This window comes from Bufo gargarizans, chromosome 2 (genome assembly GCF_014858855.1).
Source record: "Bufo gargarizans isolate SCDJY-AF-19 chromosome 2, ASM1485885v1, whole genome shotgun sequence".
In the NCBI taxonomy this organism is placed as follows: domain Eukaryota; kingdom Metazoa; phylum Chordata; class Amphibia; order Anura; family Bufonidae; genus Bufo; species Bufo gargarizans.
In genome coordinates, this window is record NC_058081.1 from 530,511,633 (window position 1) to 530,534,530 (window position 22,898).

The 22,898-nt window shown below is 45.7% G+C and overlaps 1 long non-coding RNA gene across 2 annotated transcripts in view; it reads left to right on the forward strand.

Annotated features, from left to right (window-relative positions):
* The window catches only part of LOC122928548, a 125,258-nt gene that overhangs the window by 97,679 nt on the left and 4,681 nt on the right, over positions 1-22,898 (forward strand). The window contains exons 1-4 of one of the 2 annotated variants that reach the window (XR_006387893.1): positions 6,143-6,203; positions 8,146-8,187; positions 14,119-14,175; positions 18,831-18,914. This is a non-coding gene — a long non-coding RNA (uncharacterized LOC122928548). Of the gene's footprint in view, positions 1-6,142; positions 6,204-8,145; positions 8,188-14,118; positions 14,176-18,830; positions 18,915-22,898 lie in introns of those variants that run through there. The other variant, XR_006387894.1, reaches the window with a different exon arrangement.

Sequence of the window (22,898 nt, forward strand, 5' to 3'; positions counted from 1 at the left end):
CACCCTGAACTGGGTTAATCTTCATTTGATTTCCTACCTCATTTAAACTGCTTGGCCCAAAACTTTACTTGGTAGTAGGAAGATGCATCAGCACCATATACAGCAATCATCTTTTGATTGATTTCTTTAGACTTCTTTTCTTTCTTTCTTTGTAAGGAATTTAATAATGGAATAAGCCTCCAAATCCTTCACTATTTTTGTAGACCCGCACTGGACTGCACTTGCCTTCCTGTCACTTCCAGTGCTTTCATCAGACTGAACTGCTACTGTATGTGTCGTCCAGACATGTCTCAACCTGCACAGACAAGCTCAGCTCTCTAACACTGAAAGAACATGCTGGGGTAGATAACTTATTGAACACCTCTCTTATGTCATGCTGTGGACCTTTGGGACTTGCAAGAGGTTCAAAGTTTAATGTGACATTTAGGGTCCGCCCTATGGTTGCCTTACATAGAGGGCATCTGTCATCACTTACCAGTAGGTGAAATTTTCGGCTGATGTAGACCAGTACTTATCTGCAGAGTGGGATGTAACATCTGTGGAAAGTGCATTTTGTGCACCAACTGCTAGTCTGTGCATGCTAAGACTGTCCTGATATGTTTGCATTTGAATTCTTCAGTAAAGATTTGTTCTGCTGCCCAAATGCTGCATCATTGCTTCCTACACTGCACCAACATCCACAGCTACACCAAGGGACCCTGCCTTGCACCTCAAAACTACTAATACCAAGGGCAGCCCAACCTAAATCAGGCAGGAGCCCCCATAACCAAGTTGCAGCCCAAAGGTAAGAACAGGTGTGCCTTTCCCATCATTGCATGGCCAACGGGAGCGTCAGAGTGGGTAAGTACTACAACTATCATTTCTTGCTACTACCACTCCTCTGCTCTCCTCCCCCATTGCACATTGCAAATTTAGTGCCACACAGGGCAGATTTGTTGAGGATTTTGCAGCAGATCTACCATGGATTACAACATATATTGACATGCTGCAGACTTCAGTAAGGGGTGTAGGAGAGTACCTGGGGTGGTAATAGACGGCAGGTACGAGCCACCGGGGGTCCTGGCACCGGTGGAGTAAGAGCCAGAAAAGTGCATATTGCAGCGGTTATGCTGTTAACACAGCGGATCCGGGCCGGCTCTTATTGGGAGCAGGCAGATATGCGGGCGGGTGCCTGTCTCCCCACGGTCCAGGCCAGGTTTTGCAGGGAAGGGTTAAAAACCTGACCAGCAACAAGGGTGTGGTGTGCAATGTGAAGCTTCTGTGTTCTCTGGCTGTGAGAGTGAGAGGTGGAGGTGAGCTGTGCTGTGTGCTGAGGCCTGTGGAGGACTGTGCAGGATCCTGCAGCTGAACCCAGGAGGGATCCGTGTCCTGTGGCTAGAAGCAAGACCCATGGACTTACTTCACCAAGGAGAAAAAGGTGACATTACTCCTGGCTTTAAATAGACTTTGCTTTATGTGACTGAAACAGGCCTCAAGTAGCTGCAGCAGGGACTGGCTGTGTTTGAACTATTATTTTGCTGTTGTGTGTGACCACCCTCCCTATGAACTGCACCGCCTTTCACTTGTATGCACCGTGTGAATAAACAAAGCATCGTGTTTTACACCAAGACCATTCTGTGTTGCCTCTATACTGCACTCGCTACCACTGCCTACCAGAGCGGATCCCCACAATTGGTGGCTTCAGCGGGCAAACGGCAGTGAGGCTGAAAATGGTGCTGTTTGGACTGTATGTCACATATTAAGCCAGCAAGTTTTGTGGCTCCAGACAAGATGGAGGAGGCTATTAGACACTTGGTGCAAAGTAATGAGGAGGCTACTCGGAGACATGAGGAAGCCCTGAGAGACCAGCGGCAGTTGAATAGTTTACTGGCCCAGCAACTGGCAACTATGCAGGAGTCCATGCGGGTGTTACAACAACAAGCCGTCCCGGGGAGGACCGCAATCCTACCTGCTGCCCGGGATAAGGTGCGCTCAGCGTTAAGAAAGATGGGCCCCGAAGAGGATATCGAGGCGTTCCTGATGGTCTTCGAACGCACTGCGGAACAAGAAAGGTTACCGGCAGAACAGTGGGCCGAAGTAGTGGCGCCATTTTTAGTGGGAGACGCACAAAAGGCCTACTTCGACCTCAGTCAGGAGGAAGCCAAAAGCTATAAGAGGCTGAAGGGGGAGGTGTTGGCTCGTCTTGGGGTTAATACCTATGTGCGTGCACATCGAGTGTACCGGTGGGCCTTCTCCGAGTCCCGGCCTGCTCGGTCCCAGGCCTATGACCTGTTACACCTGGTAAGAAAATGGCTGCAGCCTGAGACATTGAGCCCCTCGCAGATGGTGGAACGGGTGGTGGTTGATCGTTTGGTGCGCACACTGCCAAGGGCCATACAGCGCTGGGTTGGTCAGGGAGACCCCGGCAACCTGGATCAGTTAGTAAGCCTTGTCGAGAGGTATGTGGCAACCCAGGACTTGGTGCAGGACTCAACGCAGGCGCAGGAATCCCGTCGGGCTCCCTCTCAGGCTAGGGATCCGGAAAAAGGGACCCAACCACAAAGGGGGGGGGAAGGCTAGTCCTACTCCAGGGAAGAGAGACCGGGGAGGCACCACGGGGATTCAATGTTGGCACTGCCACGGCCTGGGACATAGGGCAGCGAACTGTCCTCAAACACCTGAACCCATGGATTGCGGGTTCGCTCGCTGGTCCTCTTTCTTTGCCCGGCCTGTATGTACCGCGGATGCCAGGCCGACCACCGATATGCCACCTCTGTGCCAAGTCTTGGTCGATGGGCATCTGATTAATGCTTTGCTGGACTCTGGGAGCCTGGTGACCCTAGTGCATGAGTCCTTAGTGTCTGAGACACTCCCAGAGAAGCAAACCCTGTCCATTGTCTGTATCCATGGGGACCGCCGGGAGTACCCCACTGCCAGGGTTACCATGTCCGTGTTGGGCAAAGAGGTGCAGCATGTCGTCGGAGTGGGACGCCAAATCCCTTATGCCGCCATACTGGGAAGGGATTTTCCTTTGTTCTGGACTCTGTGGAAGAGCAATATGCCTTCCCTTAGGGACAGACGACAATCGGGCCCAGTGCCCGAGGATCCCGATGCAGGGATACCAGCTGTAGGGGTCACCACATCACCCGTAGAGTGTCATCCCGATAAGTTTCCCCTAGAGGTGTTGGCAGGCGAATCCGTGGAAACCCCGTCCATCCCGGACCTGGAGGTATCCCGTGACACGTTCGGGACCGCCCAGCTCCAGGATCCGACATTATTACGGGCGAGGGAAGGGGTGACAGTGGTAAATGGGGTGGCTCAGCACCCAGGGGCCGACTCTGTGTTTCCCCATCTGGCTTTTAACCAGGACCTGCTGTATAGGGTGGACAAAGTGCAGCACGAGGTAGTGGAGCAGCTGGTGGTACCCCAGCCATACCGCCGTGTGGTACTGGACTTGGCCCACTCCCACGTGCTGGGAGGACATTTGGGCGTAAAAAAAACCCAAGAGCGGATTCTGCAAAGGTTCTATTGGCCCGGGGTTTATGAGGAGGTCAAAAGGTTTTGCCAATCCTGTCCAGTGTGTCAGATGACGAGCCCCCAGCCCCACTATCGCAGTCCCCTGGTACCCATGCCCATCATCGAGGTCCCCTTCGAAAGAATAGGGATGGATCTGGTAGGCCCCATAAACAAGTCGGCCAGAGGGCACCAGCATATCTTGGTGGTCTTAGACTATGCCACCAGATATCCTGAAGCGATCCCACTACGTCATACTTCTGCTAAGCTCATAGCTAAAGAACTCATGGGTATGTTCGCAAGGGTGGGGATTCCAAAAGAGATCCTGACCGACCAGGGGACGCCCTTCATGTCTAAGGTGACGAGGGAGCTCTGCAAGCTTTTAGGGGTTAAACGGTTGCACACGTCCGTATACCATCCTCAGACCGACGGACTAGTGGAACGCTTTAACAAAACCCTAAAAACTATGCTTAAAAGAACCGTAGCCAAAGACGGAAAGGATTGGGACCTGTTGCTGCCGTACGTATTGTTCGCAGTGCGAGAAGTGCCCCAGGCATCTACGGGATTCTCCCCTTCGAGCTATTATACGGTCGACGGCCAAGAGGGTTGCTGGACATCGCAAAAGAGGCGTGGGAGCAACAGCCCACCCCCCACAAGAGTATTATAGAGCATATAGAAAAGATGCAGGACCGTATAGAGACAGTCCTACCAATCGTCCGGGAACACATGGAAGCCGCCCAACTGGCACAGAGCCGGGTATACAACCGGAGTGCCCAGGTCCGGACATTTAACCCGGGTGACCGGGTACTGGTGCTAGTCCCCACCATTGACAGTAAGTTTTTGGCACGGTGGCAAGGTCCCTACGAGGTGAAAGAGAAGGTAGGGCCAGTGAATTACAAGATATCCCAGCCAGGCCGGCGGAAGCCAGAACAGGTATATCTTGTCTGCGGGGAAGATCCCAGCTCCACCCGAGGTCCGGGAGGGCGCCTCCGCAGTAAAGATAGCGGGTGGTCTGTCGACTAAACAAGCTCAGGAAGCCAAAGAGTTGGTGAGTCGAAATAGGGACGTATTCTCTGAGCTTCCTGGTCGAACTTCGGTAGTCCGACATGACATCGTCACCGAGCCCCACGTCAGGGTACGGTTAAAGCCGTATCGTGTACCGGAGGCCCGGCGACAGGCCATTTCAGAAGAAGTAAGGTCCATGTTGAGGTTAGGGGTGATTGAGGAGTCAAGGAGCGAGTGGGCCAGCCCCATAGTCCTCATCCCAAAACCTGACGGTACTCTGCGCTTCTGCAATGACTTTAGAAAGCTCAACGAAGTGTCGAAATTCGATGCCTACCCCATGCCCCGGGTAGACGAGCTCATAGAACGGCTAGGGAAAGCTCGCTATTTCTCGGTCCTCGACCTCACAAAAGGATATTGGCAGGTGCCTCTCACGGAGGCGGCAAAGGAGAAGACTGCCTTTGTCACCCCCGAGGGGTTATTTCAGTACCAAGTTTTGCCCTTTGGCCTACATGGTGCTCCAGCCACCTTCCAGCGATTGATGGACGTCATCCTACGGCCCCATCGTCCATATGCTTCGGCATATCTGGACGACATCATCGTGTTTAGCCAGGACTGGGAGAGTCACCTGCCCAAGGTACAGGCCGTAGTTGATTCACTTAGAAAAGCTGGACTGACGGCCAACCCAAAAAAGTGTTTGCTCGGGTTCGAGGAGGTCCGGTACCTGGGATACGTGATTGGGCGGGGAGTTGTCAAACCCCAGGTAGACAAGGTTGAGGCGATCAAGAGCTGGCCCAGCCGTTTGAAGTCGGCTCTGTGTGGGTCCCCGGTTTTGGTGACACCCGACTTCACACGGGAATTTGTCGTTCAGACGGACGCCTCTGGAGTGGGCCTAGGGGCAGTACTCTCTCAGGAAATCAGTGGGGAGGAACACCCTGTTGTCTTCCTGAGTCGCAAACTCACCCCAGCGGAAACCAGGTACAGTGTGGTAGAGAGAGAATGCCTGGCCATTAAGTGGGCCCTCGAGTCCCTTAGGTACTATCTGTTAGGGAGAAGGTTCCGTCTGGTGACCGACCATTCCCCTCTCCAGTGGATGAGCCGGGCCAAGGAGGGGAGTGCCCGGGTCACCAGATGGTTCTTGTCCCTCCAGAATTTTAAGTTCAGTGTCGAACACAGGGCAGGCCGCTTACAGGGGAATGCCGATGCCCTTTCCCGGGTACACTGTTGTACATGTGTCCAACCCCTCAGGATTGAACAGGGTGTGCAACCCTTCAGGGTTGAACAAAGGGGGGGGATATGTAGGAGAGTACCTGGGGTGGTAATAGACGGCAGGTACGTGCCACCGGGGGTCCTGGCACCGGTGGAGTAAGAGCCAGAAAAGTGCATATTGCAGCAGTTATGCTGTTAACACTGCGGATCCGGGCCGGCTCTTATTGGGAGCAGGCAGATATGCGGGCGGGTGCCTGTCTCCCCACGGTCCAGGCCAGGTTTTGCAGGGAAGGGTTAAAAACCTGACCAGCAACAAGGGTGTGGTGTGCAATGTGAAGCTTCTGTGTTCTCTGGCTGTGAGAGTGAGAAGTGGAGGTGAGCTGTGCTGTGTGCTGAGGCCTGTGGAGGACTGTGCAGGATCCTGCAGCTGAACCCAGGAGGGATCCGTGTCCTGTGGCTAGAAGCAAGACCCATGGACTTACTTCACCAAGGAGAAAAAGGTGACATTACTCCTGGCTTTAAATAGACTTTGCTTTATGTGACTGAAACAGGCCTCAAGTAGCTGCAGCAGGGACTGGCTGTGTTTGAACTATTATTTTGCTGTTGTGTGTGACCACCCTCCCTATGAACTGCACCGCCTTTCACTTGTATGCACCGTGTGAATAAACAAAGCATCGTGTTTTACACCAAGACCATTCTGTGTTGCCTCTATACTGCACTCGCTACCACTGCCTACCAGAGCGGATCCCCACAGGGGTTAATGTCACTTTTTTCATGCACTGTGTATGCACCGAGTCCCTAAAGGGAGCCTGTGCAGAGGATGGGAGTTGTAGTAGCCCAGATGAAGTGCTGTGTCACATTGGCCATTACTTTCTGGGGATCGATGCAATGGAAATGTAGTTTTGAAGAATGAGTGAAAAAGTAAACATATAACAGTCTGTTTTACTAAGTGCAAAGTATAACTTCAAGTACATTCAATAGCAGCAATTTCCATGTGCAATTTTCTGGCACCAGTAAGCAATATAAAGGCAGGCTGGATGGCTGCAATTTAGCACTTGTAAGTGTAGATGTAGTTTTGGGTGATGGGTGTCTTCATTGTAGTCCCTCCCTGGTTTCTCTCAAGTATCTGCTTGGGGATTTCTTAAGTTATTCTGTCTGGAGTATCCTTTACAGGAGCTCAGACTTGTGCTTCCTTTCCTCTCTAAGGCTACACTTGCCCACTCTAACCAAGAGGGGAGGAACAGGGTGGTTAGTCCTATTCCTTGCGAACCTTTGCCATTTATTACCTTACTGGTACTACCTGCCAAAACATAAACTACAAAATACATAACAATATAATACATAATTCAATACTATATACACAGCAATTACAGATACTCCCAGGTCTGGGATACTGTATTCCACATGGCTGAATATAGCCAAGGAATAGATAGTCTCTTGGTGTAGTTGCCAGGGTGATGCTCTGGCCACAGCCCTGTCTTGTTCATTTTTGGCTAGTTTAGAGTCAGTTTGGCTCTGCCTGTTATTGGCGGCAGATGTTTTTGTAATCTCGTGAAGCCTGTGTGAGGGAAGAAAATCTGTTTTCCAGGGAAACATCATTCATGTGTAGAGGCTGCCAGAGAAGAAGCAACTGTGCTAGGAGACCGACCCTGAGAGATAGCAGGAAAGATTTCCACAGACTGTGGACCATGTGACTGCGTGTGCAGGGACAGTTAACCCCTTAGTGACCAGCCTGTTTTGGGCCTTACTGAGCAAGCGTTTTTCTTCCCTTTTTCATCGTCGTGTTCCAAAAGCTATAACTTTTTTATTTTTCTGTCTATATAGCTTAGGCTTGTTTTTTGCGGGACAAGTTGTAGTTTTTAATGGAGCCATTTTGGGATACACATAACTTTCTGATTTAACTTTTATTAACTCTTTCTGGGAGGGAGATGGGGAAAACAGCAATACTGCCACTGCATTTTTACGTTATAAATTTTACGACGTTCATTTTTTGGTATAAATAACATAATATCTTTATTCTCTGGGTCAGTACGATTACAGTGATACCAAATACATATAGTTTTTTTTTACGTTTTACTACTTTTTTTGCAATAAAACCCCTTTTTCTTAAAGAAAAAAATGTTTTTGCATTATCACTTCAGAACCATAACTTTTTTTATTTTTCTTTATATGGAGTTGTGTGAGGGCTTGATTATTGGGGGACGACTTGTATTTTTCATTGGTATCATTTTGGAGCAAATGGCGCTTTTTGATCGCTTGTTATTAAAGGAAACCTCCAAAAACCGCTCCTCCTTCCCTGTGACTGACAGCGCTTATGCATGAGAGTTCGGCTGCCAGTTACAGGAATGGGGGCGCGGTTACTTGACTTGAAGCATGACTAGAAAATCATGCAGGCAGGGGATAAAATAACTTTTTCTGAGCTTTTGCTTCATCTGCCTACAGGAAGAAAACGATCATCGGAAACACGCTCCTGGCTACTCTCAGGTACGGCTGGCGGCTTGGGATGGTTTTTGGAGGTGACAGGTTCCCTTTAAGTTATTTCGGTGGCAACTAAGAATAAATTAGCGATTCTGTCTTCTTTTTTTTTTTTTTACGGCATTCACCGTAGGGGATAATTTACGTGATATTTATGTAGTCCCGGTCGTTATGAACACGGCAATACCAAACATATGGGAGATATTTTTTTTTTTTTGCAATTTTTTTATTGAAAATCATGTTTTCAATTGAAAAAAAGCTTAATTTTTTTTATGGGAATTTTTTTATTGAATAAATGATTTTTTTTTTATTTTTTACTTTTTTTTTACCACTTAATAGTCCCACAAGGGACAGCATAACAGACAGCTTTTTGATTGCTTTTAAAATGCAATGCACTATCCCTATAGTGCATTACATTTTAATGGCAATGCTATTATGACATTGACCAGCAGGCTGCGCCAGAGAGGCGCAGCCTGCTGGAAATTACTCAAGGCTGGTCTGGGGCCTACATCAGACCCCAGGCTGCCTTCACGCACATCGGCACCCGCGCTCGCATTTGCGGGGTGCCGATGGCCAGGGCCATCTTTACCAAGGGGCAAAAGGGGCAGCTGCCCCGGGCCCAGTTGCTTCTGGGGGGCCCAAGGCAGCTGCCTCTTGATCCTTGCTAGCCACTGCCCCAGCTTCACAGGGGGTGCTGCCATGCCATGCCTGCCGGCACTGAGTCCAGGCATCGTACTGTTAGAGCTGTGATCTAGGACCTTAGATGATATCATCACCATGTGACCAGTAACCTAGCAATATTACTGGTCACATGGCTATGAGGTCATCACAGGTCCTAGCAGGAGTGTTGCAGGAGAAATTTGCCTTATCTGTGGAGCTTTTTTTGTGAAGATGACATCAGAAAAAGGTGACAGGGGCTGTTATGCTAATATACTGTAAACTACTGTATAGTTGGGTGCTGTATACTGTGTGGAGGACTGTATACTGTGGGGGGGGGCTGTATACTGTGTGGGGCTGTATACTGTGGGGGGCCTGTATAGTGTGGGGGGCCTGTATAGTGTGGGGGGCCTGTATAGTGTGGGGGGCCTGTATAGTGTGGGGGGCCTATATAGTGTGGGGGGCCTGTATAGTGTGGGGGGCCTGTATAGTGTGGGGGGCCTGTATAGTGTGGGGGGTCTGTACAGTGAGGGGGGCCTGTATAGTCTGTGGGGGCTGTATAGTGTGGAGGGCTGTATACTGTGTGGGGGCCTGTATACTGTGTTGGGGGCCTGTATACTGTGTGGGGGCCTGTAAACTATGTGGGGGGCTGTATACTGTGGGGGGCTGTATAGTGTGGGGGGGGCCTGTATAGTGTGGGGCGCCTGTATAGTGTGGGGGGCCTATATAATGTGGGGGGCCTATATAGTGTGGGGGTCTATATACTGTATACTGTGGGTGCTGTATAGTGTGGAGTGCTATACTGCTGTACTGTATAGTGTGAGGGTTGTATAGTGTGGGGTGCTGTATCGTGTATAGTTTGGGGTGCTGTATACAGTGAGGTGCTATACTGCTCTACTGTATACTGTGAGGTGTTGTATACTGTGGGGTGCTGTATACTGTGGGCTGCTATACTGCTCTACTATATACTGTGGTGTACTGTATAGTGTGGGGTGCTATACTGCATACTGTGGGGTGCTGTAACACTAGGGTGAGCCAAACTCTGGTCTCCTTCCTGCAGAGCGGTGCCCACTTCCAGCCTGAGCCCAGAGCACTGATCCTGAGCCGCTGGAGTCTTCAGAACTGGAAGTATTCACATGTGTGGATTTTTTGTGTGTGTGTTGTGGTGGAATGCGTGATTGCCTGCTATGGTGTGGGAAGGCGGGATCCAGGGGCCCAAGTAAATTTTTGCCCAGGGTCCAATCAATATTAAAGATGGCCCTGCCGATGGCAGACAGAGGGAGTCTGCTTCCTCTGTGAGCACTTTACATGGGGCGGGCGCCATTGCCCGTGGCATGTAAAGTGTTAAACAGCCCGGATCGGCACTCCTGCCCCCCACTGCATGGGGGACAAGCGGCGGGCCAGCCTAAGGTCCCTTACTGACCACCGTAAAAAGGCGTAGGGGTGGTCACTAAGGGGTTAAGATAACTTTGGACTTTACTGCATGTGAATCGTGATGTAGCCTCTGGTACCTACCACATGCTTGAGAAATTTGCAAGCCCATGGTCAATTTGGGAAGATTGCAAAGTGTTTACACAGAGACTTAGGAACTACTACCACCATCAGCCATGGGGAAAAGTAAGTTCTGTGTTATACCACAGAACTGTGCCTATTGTTGCCATTTGTGCTGCAACTCTCATCATTCTCAGTAAAGAAACTGTTCTTTGTTATCACTAAACTGCGCCTGGTCTTTTCCCCCATCATTTTCACGTCCCTGCACCTGCCCTCCTGCCTTGTACCCTGCCAACTGTACACCATATATCAACCAAAGAGAAATCGGTACTATATAATATCCTTTAAAATAGTTTTTTTTATTAAATGACATAAAAGACATATACAAAAAAACATGAATGCAGAGATCATACAGAGTGCCATAAAAGACAGTCCACATTAACGTCACTTATTAGCAGTTAGTAATCGCTATACATTCAGCTATATTGCTGTTAGAAAGCTGTGCAGAGGCGCCCAGGTCAGCATACAATATCAAAAAGCTGGCTCTGGCTGTGCTCACAGCTATCTGAACCTAAAATACATCTAGCATGGGTATAGATAGGGTATAGATGGTATTTCTAATATAGTGACTGACACCATACAACCTATAAGATATATCATCTAATGCTGCGGTGTATATAATCAGGCCGATCAAAATCTCTTTTTCTTACGCTGTATTCAGTGCTGTATAAGTGTGGGCTGGCTCAGTTTGGCGTGCGCTCCTCGACGCGCGTTTCGCTTTATTGCTTCATCAGGAGGGGCTAATTTTCTAATGAAAAGTGAGGTCTTTTTATGCGGGTATTGGCCAATGGCTCGGTCCATTTTGTGTCATGTGACTCCACTGACGTCGATTTCTTGTATGGCGCGTCATGCGAATGCTAGATTGAGGATTCTAATGGGACTTCCGCCCTTCCGTCTGCGTGATCCAGATGAGGGCAGAATCGTCTGACGTCACCAGGATCTCGCTTGACGGGACGGCGAAAGTCCTCTCATCTGCAATCCATGAAGTGCACAGAGATCTCAGTCTGATTTTCTTACATATATAGAGGGGTACGAATTTTATCTCATCTACCTAGGTGTGTATGTTATTTTCCATATTAATCTATCTCCACCGTATATTAACATAATGGTAGTGAAGATAACATCTACAATCCCTGGATGTTCTATATTAGAGACTTTAATCTCCCTGATGTCACACATAGGCAGCAGTACATAGTATCACTATACTTACATAGTTATTTCATATTTAATATGTTTTAAAATATATGACAGAAGTTTAGAAGTACATATTTCTAGAAATGCATAGCATTCACATAATTATCTCATATTCTATCTGTTAAGTATATATGTCATAGATTCCAAAAATACATATTTATAGAGTTACATCAATATAATATGGTTTAATATTTTTTGATAAAGTGTCATGTGCATATATACAAATATGTGTGCCATGCATATATAAAGTGTCATGTGCATATGTAATCAACATACTACAGTGTATACATAATAAAAAATGTTTTATATAAACATTCTTCAGTGCAGTTACCTTATCATAGCGTTAAAGTTATATGTGCTTACATGGTGCATACCTATAGTGTCATGTACATACATGGTATGGTCCCCATTTACCTATATTATTGTGAATTCATTATTATATTATTAAATGCGATTACTATCGCATAATAAAGTGTCATGTGCATGTGTAATATTACTCCTAATGAGTCTCTCCTATTCTTCATATCATAAATGTTGATTATTTATATTCATACTTTGGTATCTCATTGCTATCTATTTTATATTCATGAGAAATCACCCTCTGTGTATTATCTCACTATTTTCTCCAGTGTGTATATACAGTGGAGGAAATAATTATTTGACCCCTCACTGATTTTGTAAGTTTGTCCAATGACAAAGAAATGAAAAGTCTCAGAACAGTATCATTTCAATGGTAGGTTTATTGTAACAGTGGCAGATAGCACATCAAAAGGAAAATCGAAAAAATAACTTTAAATAAAAGATAGCAACTGATTTGCATTTCATTGAGTGAAATAAGTATTTGAACCCTCTAACAAAAAAAGACTTAATACTTGGTGGAAAAACCCTTGTTTGCAAGCACAGAGGTCAAACGTTTCTTGTAATTGATGACCAAGTTTGCGCACATTTTAGGAGGAATGTTGGTCCACTCCTCTTTGCAGATCATCTCTAAATCCCTAAGGTTTCGAGGCTGTCTCTGTGCAACTCTGAGCTTGAGCTCCCTCCATAGGTTTTCGATTGGATTAAGGTCCGGAGACTGACTAGGCCACTCCATGACCTTAATGTGCTTCTTCTTGAGCCACTCCTTTGTTGCCTTTGCTGTATGTTTTGGGTCATTGTCGTGCTGGAACACCCATCCACGACCCATTTTCAGTTTCCTGGCAGAGGGAAGGAGGTTGTCGCTCAGGATTTCACGATACATGGCTCCGTCCATTTTCCCGTTTATGCGAATAAGTTGTCCTGTGCCCTTAGCAGAAAAACACCCCCAAAGCAAAATGTTTCCACCCCCATGCTTGACGGTGGGGACGGTGTTTTGGGGGTCATAGGCAGCATTTTTCTTCCTCCAAACACAGCGAGTTGAGTTAATGCCAAAGAGCTCTATTTTGGTCTCATCAGACCACAGCACCTTCTCCCAGTCACTCTCTGAATCATTCAGGTGTTCATTGGCAAACTTCAGACGGGCCTGCACATGTGCCTTCCTGAGCAGGGGGACCTTGCGAGCCCTGCAGGATTTTAATCCATTGCGGTGTAATGTGTTTCCAATGGTTTTCTTGGTGACTGTGGTCCCTGCTAATTTGAGGTCATTAACTAACTCCTCCCGTGTAGTTCTAGGATGCTTTTTCACCTTTCTCAGAACCATTGACACCCCACGAGGTGAGATCTTGCGTGGAGCCCCAGAGCGAGGTCGATTGATGGTCATTTTGTGCTCCTTCCATTTTCGAACAATCGCACCAACAGTTGTCACCTTCTCTCCCAGCTTCTTGCTAATGGTTTTGTAGCCCATTCCAGCCTTGTGCAGGTCTACAATTTTGTCTCTGACATCCTTGGACAGCTCTTTGGTCTTTCCCATGTTGGAGAGTTTGGAGTCTGCTTGATTGATTGATTCTGTGGACAGGTGTCTTTTATACAGGTGACTAGTTAAGACAGGTGTCCTTAATGAGGGTGACTAATTGAGTAGAAGTGTCTAACCACTCTGTGGGAGCCAGAACTCTTAATGGTTGGTAGGGGTTCAAATACTTATTTCACTCAATGAAATGCAAATCAGTTGCTATCTTTTATTTAAAGTTATTTTTTCGATTTTCCTTTTGATGTGCTATCTGCCACTGTTACAATAAACCTACCATTGAAATGATACTGTTCTGAGACTTTTCATTTCTTTGTCATTGGACAAACTTACAAAATCAGTGAGGGGTCAAATAATTATTTCCGCCACTGTACATGATGTTTGTTTTTCATCTTTTCTATAACCACTGCATATATATGATAAGCTGTCTGAGCAGCTACACATATATACACTATGGTCATGTACATCCATATGAGACTAGATGTGCACATTAGCATTTCTCACAGACATATAAAATTGTCATTTGTAGTGCTTGTTTCATATATTGGAATACTATGTTATAGATGGTAAAATATACTTATTGAGTATCCAATCTATCTTCTTAGTTTTTATAGTTTTTTTTCCCATTTCTCCTCCCTTTATTTCCTTCTTTACAGGCTTCTTCAGTGGACCTTCATCATGACTCCGGCCATCGACCAATCCAACACACACAGGTAAGTTCTACAATCATTACAATAAGAAAATGTTAAAATATTATATACTAATTACTAGACTTAAACATTAAAACGTATCTAAAACCTCCTACAGTTATAGGAAGGAACTAAATCCAAGGGTTTCATTTAGTCCCCTAGGTGCCATGGTGCCCAATCTGAAAATCCATTTACTCTCAATTTGAGCCAGTCTTTTATTCAGGTCTCCTCCCTGTATTCCCATATGTACCTGGTCTATACCTGTAAATTTTAACAATTTCTCATCACTTTGATGGTATAGTTTAAAGTGCCTTGGGATTGTTTTTAAATTATTAGATCTTTTTCCTCTTTGCTTTTCTCTATATCCCGTATGTGCTCCCTGATACGTACTCTCAATTCTCTAGATGTTAAGCCTATGTATATTTTGTTACAAGGGCATCTGGCATGATATATTACACCTTTTGAGGAGCACGAGATATATTCTCTGGTTTTATATCTTTTGTTATGGTTTAGGCCGGTAAATTCGGTGGTCTTGATCATATTTTTACATGCCTTGCATGTCCCACAGGGGAAGGATCCATTTAATTTGTCCTTATTATCACTGTCCGATTTGCTTATATAGTGGCTGTGCACCAATAAGTCTTTGAAGTTATTTGCCCTTTTGGCTGTAATAAGGTTTTTTTTTTTTAGATGCATTTGTTGAGCACAGCGTCTGTTTGTAAAATATTCCAGTGTTTTTTTTAGAATATCTTTTATTTGCCACCATTGGCTATTGTATTCAGTTAAAAATCTGGTGTCAGATGGTAAATCATCCGTCTTGATCACATTTGGACATAGTAGTTGTTCTCGGGTTTTTTTCTTTATTTTGCCAACTCCTCTCTTTATTTGCCTGTTGCTATATCCCCTAGCTTTAAATCTTTCCACCATTTCTTGACTTCGTTCCTTGTGTTTACCTTCGCTTGAGCAGATCCTTTTTATTCTTGTGAATTGTCCGGTGGGTATTCCATTAATGGTAGCTTTCAGGTGGGATGATTCGGCATGTAGTAGTGAATTGACCGCTGTTTCTTTTCTATACACATCCGTTTCTAGAATCCCATCATCTTTTATTCGTATCATTAAGTCCAGAAAGGTGACTTCTTTCCCCATCTGGAAGGTTAAGAATATGTTACGGTCATTGTTGTTGAGGATGTTTATCAGTTTTTTAAGTTCGTCTTGTGTACTCTCCCATAGGAAAAAGATGTCGTCAATAAAGCTCATCCAATTATGCACTTTATTGATGTGGGGTATCATATCGTTCATAAATATTTCCCTCTCCCAGGCTCCTAAAAAGAGGTTGGCATAGGATGGGGCGCATGTCGCCCCCATTGCCACACCCTGTATTTGTAAGAAAAATTCATCATTAAAGAGGAAAAAATTGTGATTCAAGATAAATTTCAATAAAATGAGAATTAGCTCATTAAATTCCCCTTCCATATTGTTACCTTTAAGGTATTCTGCCACTGCCCTTAAGCCATCCTCGTGTTTTATATTCGAATACAGTGCTTCCACGTCCGCTGTAACTAGAATCATATTATCATCCACTTGCATGTTGTTAAGTCTATTTAGCGCTGCTGTGGTGTCCTGTATGAAGGATGGTAAAGTGTTAACCAACATTTTCAGATGATAGTCAATAAATTGACCAATTTTCTCACATAGCCTCCGTTACCTTATATTATAGGTCGGCCGGGCGGGTCTATGGTGTTTTTATGCACTTTCGGTGTCATGTAAAATGTTGGCACTCTAGGAGATGGTATCATCAGCAGAGGCTTTATTTTTGTTGGGATGATTTGTTTTTCTTCAGCTTTATCCAATATATCATTTAATTTTTTCTGAAAGGTAAGTAAGGGATTAAAATCTAATTTACGGTAGCATTTTTTGTCTCTGAGTATTTTATAGGCCTGTCTCATATACATGTTTTCTGGCCATATTACCACATTACCCCCTTTATCTGCTTGTTTAAATAGCACTCCTTTTAAATCTCTTATTGCATCTAGTGCATTTTTTTTCTTTTAGGCTTAGGTTTTCTTCTCTCCTCTTACCTTGACTATTAAGGGTGTTGAGGTCTTCACTTACCAATTTTACAAAAATGTCGATTGCTGGACATAATTGCAAGGGGGGGAAGTTTGTAGATTTTTTATATAGTTGTTTGGGAATGACACTTACCTTAGTTTGATCTTCGTTTTCATTCATCAAGACTTCTAGAATTTTTAATACTTTCAGTTCTTCCAACTGTACACCATCAAGGGCACCCCAACTACCACCAGGCGGGAGTCCCAAAAAAGGCCTAGGGTGTGCCAAAAGAGAAGAAAAGGTGCACCCCATATTCCCTGCATGGCCTTAAGGGGCGTTGGAGTGAGGACATCCATCATGAAACCACTACTACTCCTATCAGTGTCACAACCACTCATTGTCACGTTCGGGTGTGGGAGGGAAACACCACACCGAATATAGGAGTAAAACCCTAATCAAAGTCCTGACTAACTATCAGTATGAACAGACCCCAGAGGTAGGTGAGTTGATACACAGGAATACCTAATGTCCTAACTCACCCTACAGGACCCTGGTACTAATGTCAGTACTGAGACAACCTGTTCCTCTAAAAGGAAGGATGAACAGGGTCTCCCTCTGGCCTTAATACAAATAATGGGAAAATGCAACACACAGAACTCAAACAAAATACAAAAAGGGAAAGGAAAGACTTAACTTCAAAGGAGCAATGGAAGCACCAGGAAAACACCAGCACTCCACAACTCAATCTGAAGCTATAAACTGCACAGCATAGTGGGAGAAGCAACTATAAAAAAGGAAGGTTAAATTACCACATTAGCAACACCTGAGGCAAGGGGTGTGGCCATTACCAGGAACAACACAGACGCTTATTGATCCACAAGGAAAACCTGTCAGACCACGTGTTGCCAGTCTCACCGATCTGCTGCCACCTGTCGCGGGAACATCCGTGACACTCATCTTCCTAACAGCTTTCCCCTGCAGGTTGCAGCAAGGAATGGGGCAAAGCTCCTCGTGCTCCTCAGTTTTCTAGTGCTGGCCACGTCCCACAGAGCGCTGAAACCCCAATTTGCATAAAGAATGTAATTTTATTCTAAAAAATGCTGCAATTGATTTTGAGAAGACAGTATGTGTTTAATCGGCAGGAACAACCTGAACAGATAGTATGCATGATGTAATAGGGTTAATCCTGCTGACTGGTGCTCTGTAAATCTCATGGGATCAGTGTCAGTGTTGTCATGTTGGTTCATATGAGGTGCTTTTTGTACGTTTTGAGATCTATGGTATTTTACTACATCCAGATGTTACTTTGTTAAGTAGGTCGTCATTGTCAGCTCCTTGGGGAAAAACAACAGTCTAAAAACCGCCATGTGATTTAGAGATATAGGTTCCCAATTTCCCACAACCGATTTTAATACAAATACAAGATAATTCTACGCATCCTGATGGAGAACACAACGACCACATAGTGATTACTGAACAACCAATCAGATTGCTTCTTTTATATTCTTATCTGCATTAGGAGAAAGAGGTGGACTGTAGTTGGCTGCTGTGGATGATGGTGTAACCGATACAGCGCTGTTCACACATTCGGCTCCGGGGGATTCTCTCAGCAGATCCATAAATATTAATGTCCATCAGTTCGCTGCATGAAAAGTCATTTAACATTGGAGACTCGTAATCTGAGCTTTCTATAATGAAGGCAGGTGTACGATCACAGGGCAAGGAGAGCAGCAGAGTCTGCAGGGACAGGGAAACGCTGCTCTCTGGATTAACCCCTAAACAACTGCGCTCTTAATAAAGAAATCACATGAGTGTGGTCAAAAGAGAGACTAATTAGTCACCTCTAGACAATTCACTGCAAACTGTACACTGTAGCAGCGCAAATCTCTTTTCTGAGTCCTAGTAGTTTGCCCCCACGCTGTAATATTCCCCCTTAGTGTCCTTATACATTAGTTATGCCCCCTTGTGTGTCCACACAGTAGTTAAACCCCCACTCAGAATGCTCCCTTAGTGCTCCCACACAGTAAAGGCCCCTTAGTGCCCCCACAAAGTAAATACCTCTGAGTGCCCCCACACAGTAGTTATATCACCCCTACAGTAGTGCTGTTAATAAAATAAAAAAGCTAACACACAGCTTGTTCAGTTGCCCTGATGATCAGAGCACATCCTGCTCCGGCAGCAACCTCTTGATGTACAGTGCCATGGAATTAATAGTAACATAGTAACATGGTTTATAAAGCTGAAAAAATACATCTGTCTGTCCAGTTCAGCCTGTTATCTGGCAAGTTGATCCAGAAGAAGGCAAAAAAAACAAAAAACTGAGAGGTAGAAGCCAATTTTCCCCATGTGCTGTGCCAGCATTTATTTCTCCCATTTAAAATTAATTGCAGTATTTGTGTTATTATATCATTACCATGTTATGTGATGCTGCCACCCTGTGGTCATTCTTGCTATTGGTTTCTAAATGTATTATGTAAATCCAATTGTCTTTGCTCTCTGTCTACCCCTCCCTTTTGGAGACATCATATCCTGTTGTGCTCTTCCTGTGTCTTTCTTTTCTGCAGCAGACTCAGAGCTGGTGAGAGAATTTCGTATTGACCTCTAATGTCCTCTATATGTCTTTGCTCAAGGTAATGTCACGGATGGTGTTACAGAAAACTAGAAGACACAAATGAAGATCCGACTGACTTGATCCAAAACTAAGTAACGAAAGGGTAAGTCCTGTAACACCCCTAGCTCTCTCCCTTACTGCTCAGCCTATGCAAAAATCTAAATGGTAGAAAATTGCATACCCTCGTTCCTCGACACCTAAACACCCTATAATAGTGAGGGGACACGGCCACCGGCTCCCTACACTTAATACGGAGGGAGTCAGGGTCACCTAGGATCAAGCCCACAGGAAAACAGAAATAAAGAAACAGACTTATCTTGTGGATGCAGCAGTAACAGCTTCTAGCATCAGCACACTCCAGTAAGTTGTATAAACCGCAAGGTAAGGCAGTATGGGGAGGAGATATATAGGGAGGAAATCACTGCTAATAGATGACAGCTGGGAGAGGGAGGAGAGATGTCAAAACGAAAGCAAAACAAAGAAGATCATGCAGAAGGTACTGAAGAACGTCTAACAGAACTTCTCAAAGATCTGGTGGTGACAGGTAAACTTAATAAATTACCAAAGCATTTCCATTGTATCCTCACTGGATCTTCACATACAACTGGTACCACGACCTAGGGATATTAGTGAGTTCAGCTGTCTACCATTGCCTGTACAGAGATTACACTCACAGCCAGTCAGATACTTCTCTAATGTACATCTGTGGCAGAATAGTCAAAACGAAGCTTAAATCTACAGTCTTTGCATATCTAATCACAGTCTGCAAGCAAGCTTAGAGCTGTCCGCCATCTTACACGCACGTGGCTTCATAAGCACAGTAGAAATCCTATATTAAAGAGACAGTACCACTTAAACAGGAATAACATGTCCACAAGAGGCTCCGTGGATTTCTCGGTCACTGAACTTATGGAAACTCAACCTGCTTCCAAAAACTCAGATACACAGGAAGCAGAGTCCATGTTCACTGAAGAACAAAATGTACGATCTAAACATGTTATCAAACCAACACAAAAGATTGGAGAGAACTCTGAGGCAACCAAAGAAGAGTTCAGTGACAATTTAAATGATTTATGACAAAGAACTGAACACTATATAGCAGCTCTTTCATGCTATAACAGTGATGCACCAAAGTTTACCACAGCGTTGAATCGTTTAACTAACTCCTATGTCCACTATCAGCGACTGTCTGCAAAGTACATCACTTTCCTGGGCGACTCCGATTTTGAAGATTGCTCAGAAGAGTTGAGAGAGAAAGAATCTCCTCCAAGAGAAGGATAGGATGCCTTCGTACAAGACACTAAGAGTAAGGCAGAACTCCGCATCGCACGCTTGCAGGAGGTGAAATCCCATCGATCAACTTCAACCAAATATACGCTTTCATCTTCCAAAAACTCTCGTTCCAGAAGGTCGACTTTACATGACAAGATTATTGAGATCCGGGCAGAATCAGTGGAAGCTAGTGTTAGAAGTTCCTTTGCTAAGAAGGAGGCTGAAATAGCAAAGAAGAGAGCAGAAAAGGAGGCTGAGAAAGCAAAGAAGAGAGCAGAAATGGAGGGTGAGAACGCAAAGAAGAGAGCAGAAATGGAGGGTGAGAACGCAAAGAAGAGAGCAGAAATGGAGTCTGAGAATGCAAAGAAGAGGGCAGAAATGGAGGCTGAGAACGCATAGAAGGAGGCAGAAATGGCAATGAAAAAGCAGAAATGGAGGCTGAGAATGCAAAGAAGAAGGCAGAAATGGCAAAGAAGAAAGCTGAAATAGCGCAGATGGAGGCAGAGGCAGAAGCCCAACAAAAAATTATCCAAACCGAAAGGAAAGAAGCAGCTACCTTAGCTAAATTGAAGGTCTTCGAGCAAGCATTAGACCAAGGTACCGACCTAGACTGTTTCATCCCAGGAGAAGTGGAAGACCCAGCAGACCGCACTGCCAGATATGTGCTAAGGCAATCATCGCCTGCTCCTCCTGCTAAATTGCATGAATCAACGCCACTTCTAAATCACTAACAGGGTGAACCCACAGAGCACCAGATATCGTCACCCACAGATAACAAGATAATTTCTAGCGTAGAGGCAGCTGATCCTCCAGAGACTAAACCACAGCTTAATCCTTATGCCACATTATTTTGTCCTGATCAATCTCAGCCTTATGTGCCAGTGCCCCTACATGCCCCAGAGACACCACAATGCAATCCAGCAACAAGGAATGTGAGATCAGACATGTCAGACTTTGCCAGATACATAATGCGCAGGGAGCTAATTAACATTAGTCTCTCAAAGTATGATGACCGTGTTGAAAACTACTGACCCTGGAAATCGACCTTTAATGCTGTAATCAGTGATCTTAACCTCACTGCCAGGGACGAACTTGACTTGCTTGTCAACTGGTTAGGCCCAGAATCTGCAGAACGTGTAAAGACATTAAGAGCAGTTCACGCAGGCCACTCAGAGGAAGCTCTCGCTGCAGCATGGGAGAGACTTGAACAGACCTATGACAGTTCTGAAGCTATAGAAAGCGCTTTATTTAAGAGGCTTCAAACCATCCCAACGATAACTCGCAAGGACAATCACAAACTTCAGGATCTGAGCGACCTACTAAAGGAATTAAAATTGGCTAAAATGAACCCACATCTGCCAGGACTGAGTTACCTTGATACTGCCCATGGTGTCAATCCAATTGTGTTGAAACTACCACATGGCATGCAAGAAAAATGGGCAGATCAGGGCTCCAGATACAAGAGAGAACACAATGTGTCTTTTCCTTCTTTCTCTTATTTTTCCGGATATATCAGTGACCAAGTTCGGAAGAAGAATGATCCCAGCTTTGACTTCACAGAATCCACTACCTGCTTCATCCTCATGCTCAAGGTATGACAACACATCAAGTAAATGTAGAGACTTAAGGGGAACAATATCCGTTAGGAAAACAAACGCCACACTTATTGCAATCTCCACTACTAGAAAGGACACCCCCGTCCAGTGGCGTACACACAATCCATGGGGCCCTGGTGCGAAACTGATCCATGGGCCCCCCCGGTCTCGGGAGGGGTGTTTCCCCGGGCAATAGGAGATTATGGGGCCCCTGTGTCCCCACCCGCCCTCAAACCACACCCAAACACAGCCCCACCCATAAATCGCGCCCGTACCTCTTACATCCAATGATGTCTCCTTCGATATAGATGTTCTCTGTCCTCATCTTCTCCTTTCAGACCAGACCACCATTTTTACGCCGTTTTTAATCTCTGCAGTTTGACAACAAAAAAATCTTAGTTTACTACTTTTCCATCATCCCACCATCTTCTGGATAAAACATCCTACTACCCCAATACTGTGCCCTGTGGTCCCCAATAGTGCCCAAAATAATTGCCAGTAACAAGTGCATCTCTCCCCCCATGTGCCAGTATCAAGTGCCAACCCTCCATGTGCCAGTATCAAGTGCCAACACCCCCCGTGTGCCAGTATCAAGTGCCAACACCCCCGTGTGCCAGTATCAAATGCCAAAAACCCCGTGTACCAGTATCAAGTGCCAACCCCCCCTTCATTTGCCAGTATCAAGTGCCAACCCCCCCTTCATTTGCCAGTATGAAGTGCCAACCCCCCTCATTTGCCAGTAAGACGTGCCAACCCCCTCATTTGCCAGTAAGCGCCAACCCCCCTCATTTGCCAGTAAGAAGTGCCAACCCCCCCTCATCTGCCAGTATGAAGTGCCAACCCCCCCATTTGCCAGAAAGAAGTGCCAACCCCCCCTATTTGCTAGTAAGAAGTGCCAACCCCCTCCCCCTCATTTGCCAGTTTAAAGTGCCTCTTCATGTCCCAGTAAAGTCCGGTATAAAAAAATAAAAATAAACCCTTATACTTACCTCCTTAGCAGCAATGCGATGCAGGCCTCTTCTGGCCTGTGTCCCACGCTGTACGGCTCAGGCGGCGCGATGACGTAATCGCGCCGCCTGCACCTCTCTGATAGGCTGCGGGCCTTGTGCGGGCAGCCTATCAGAGGAACAGGGAAGGGAGATGCCTCCATCCCCTGCCCGGCCGCAGCACAGTTATCTGTGGAGATGAGCGCTTCCACAATGCGTTCATCTCCCTGTCAA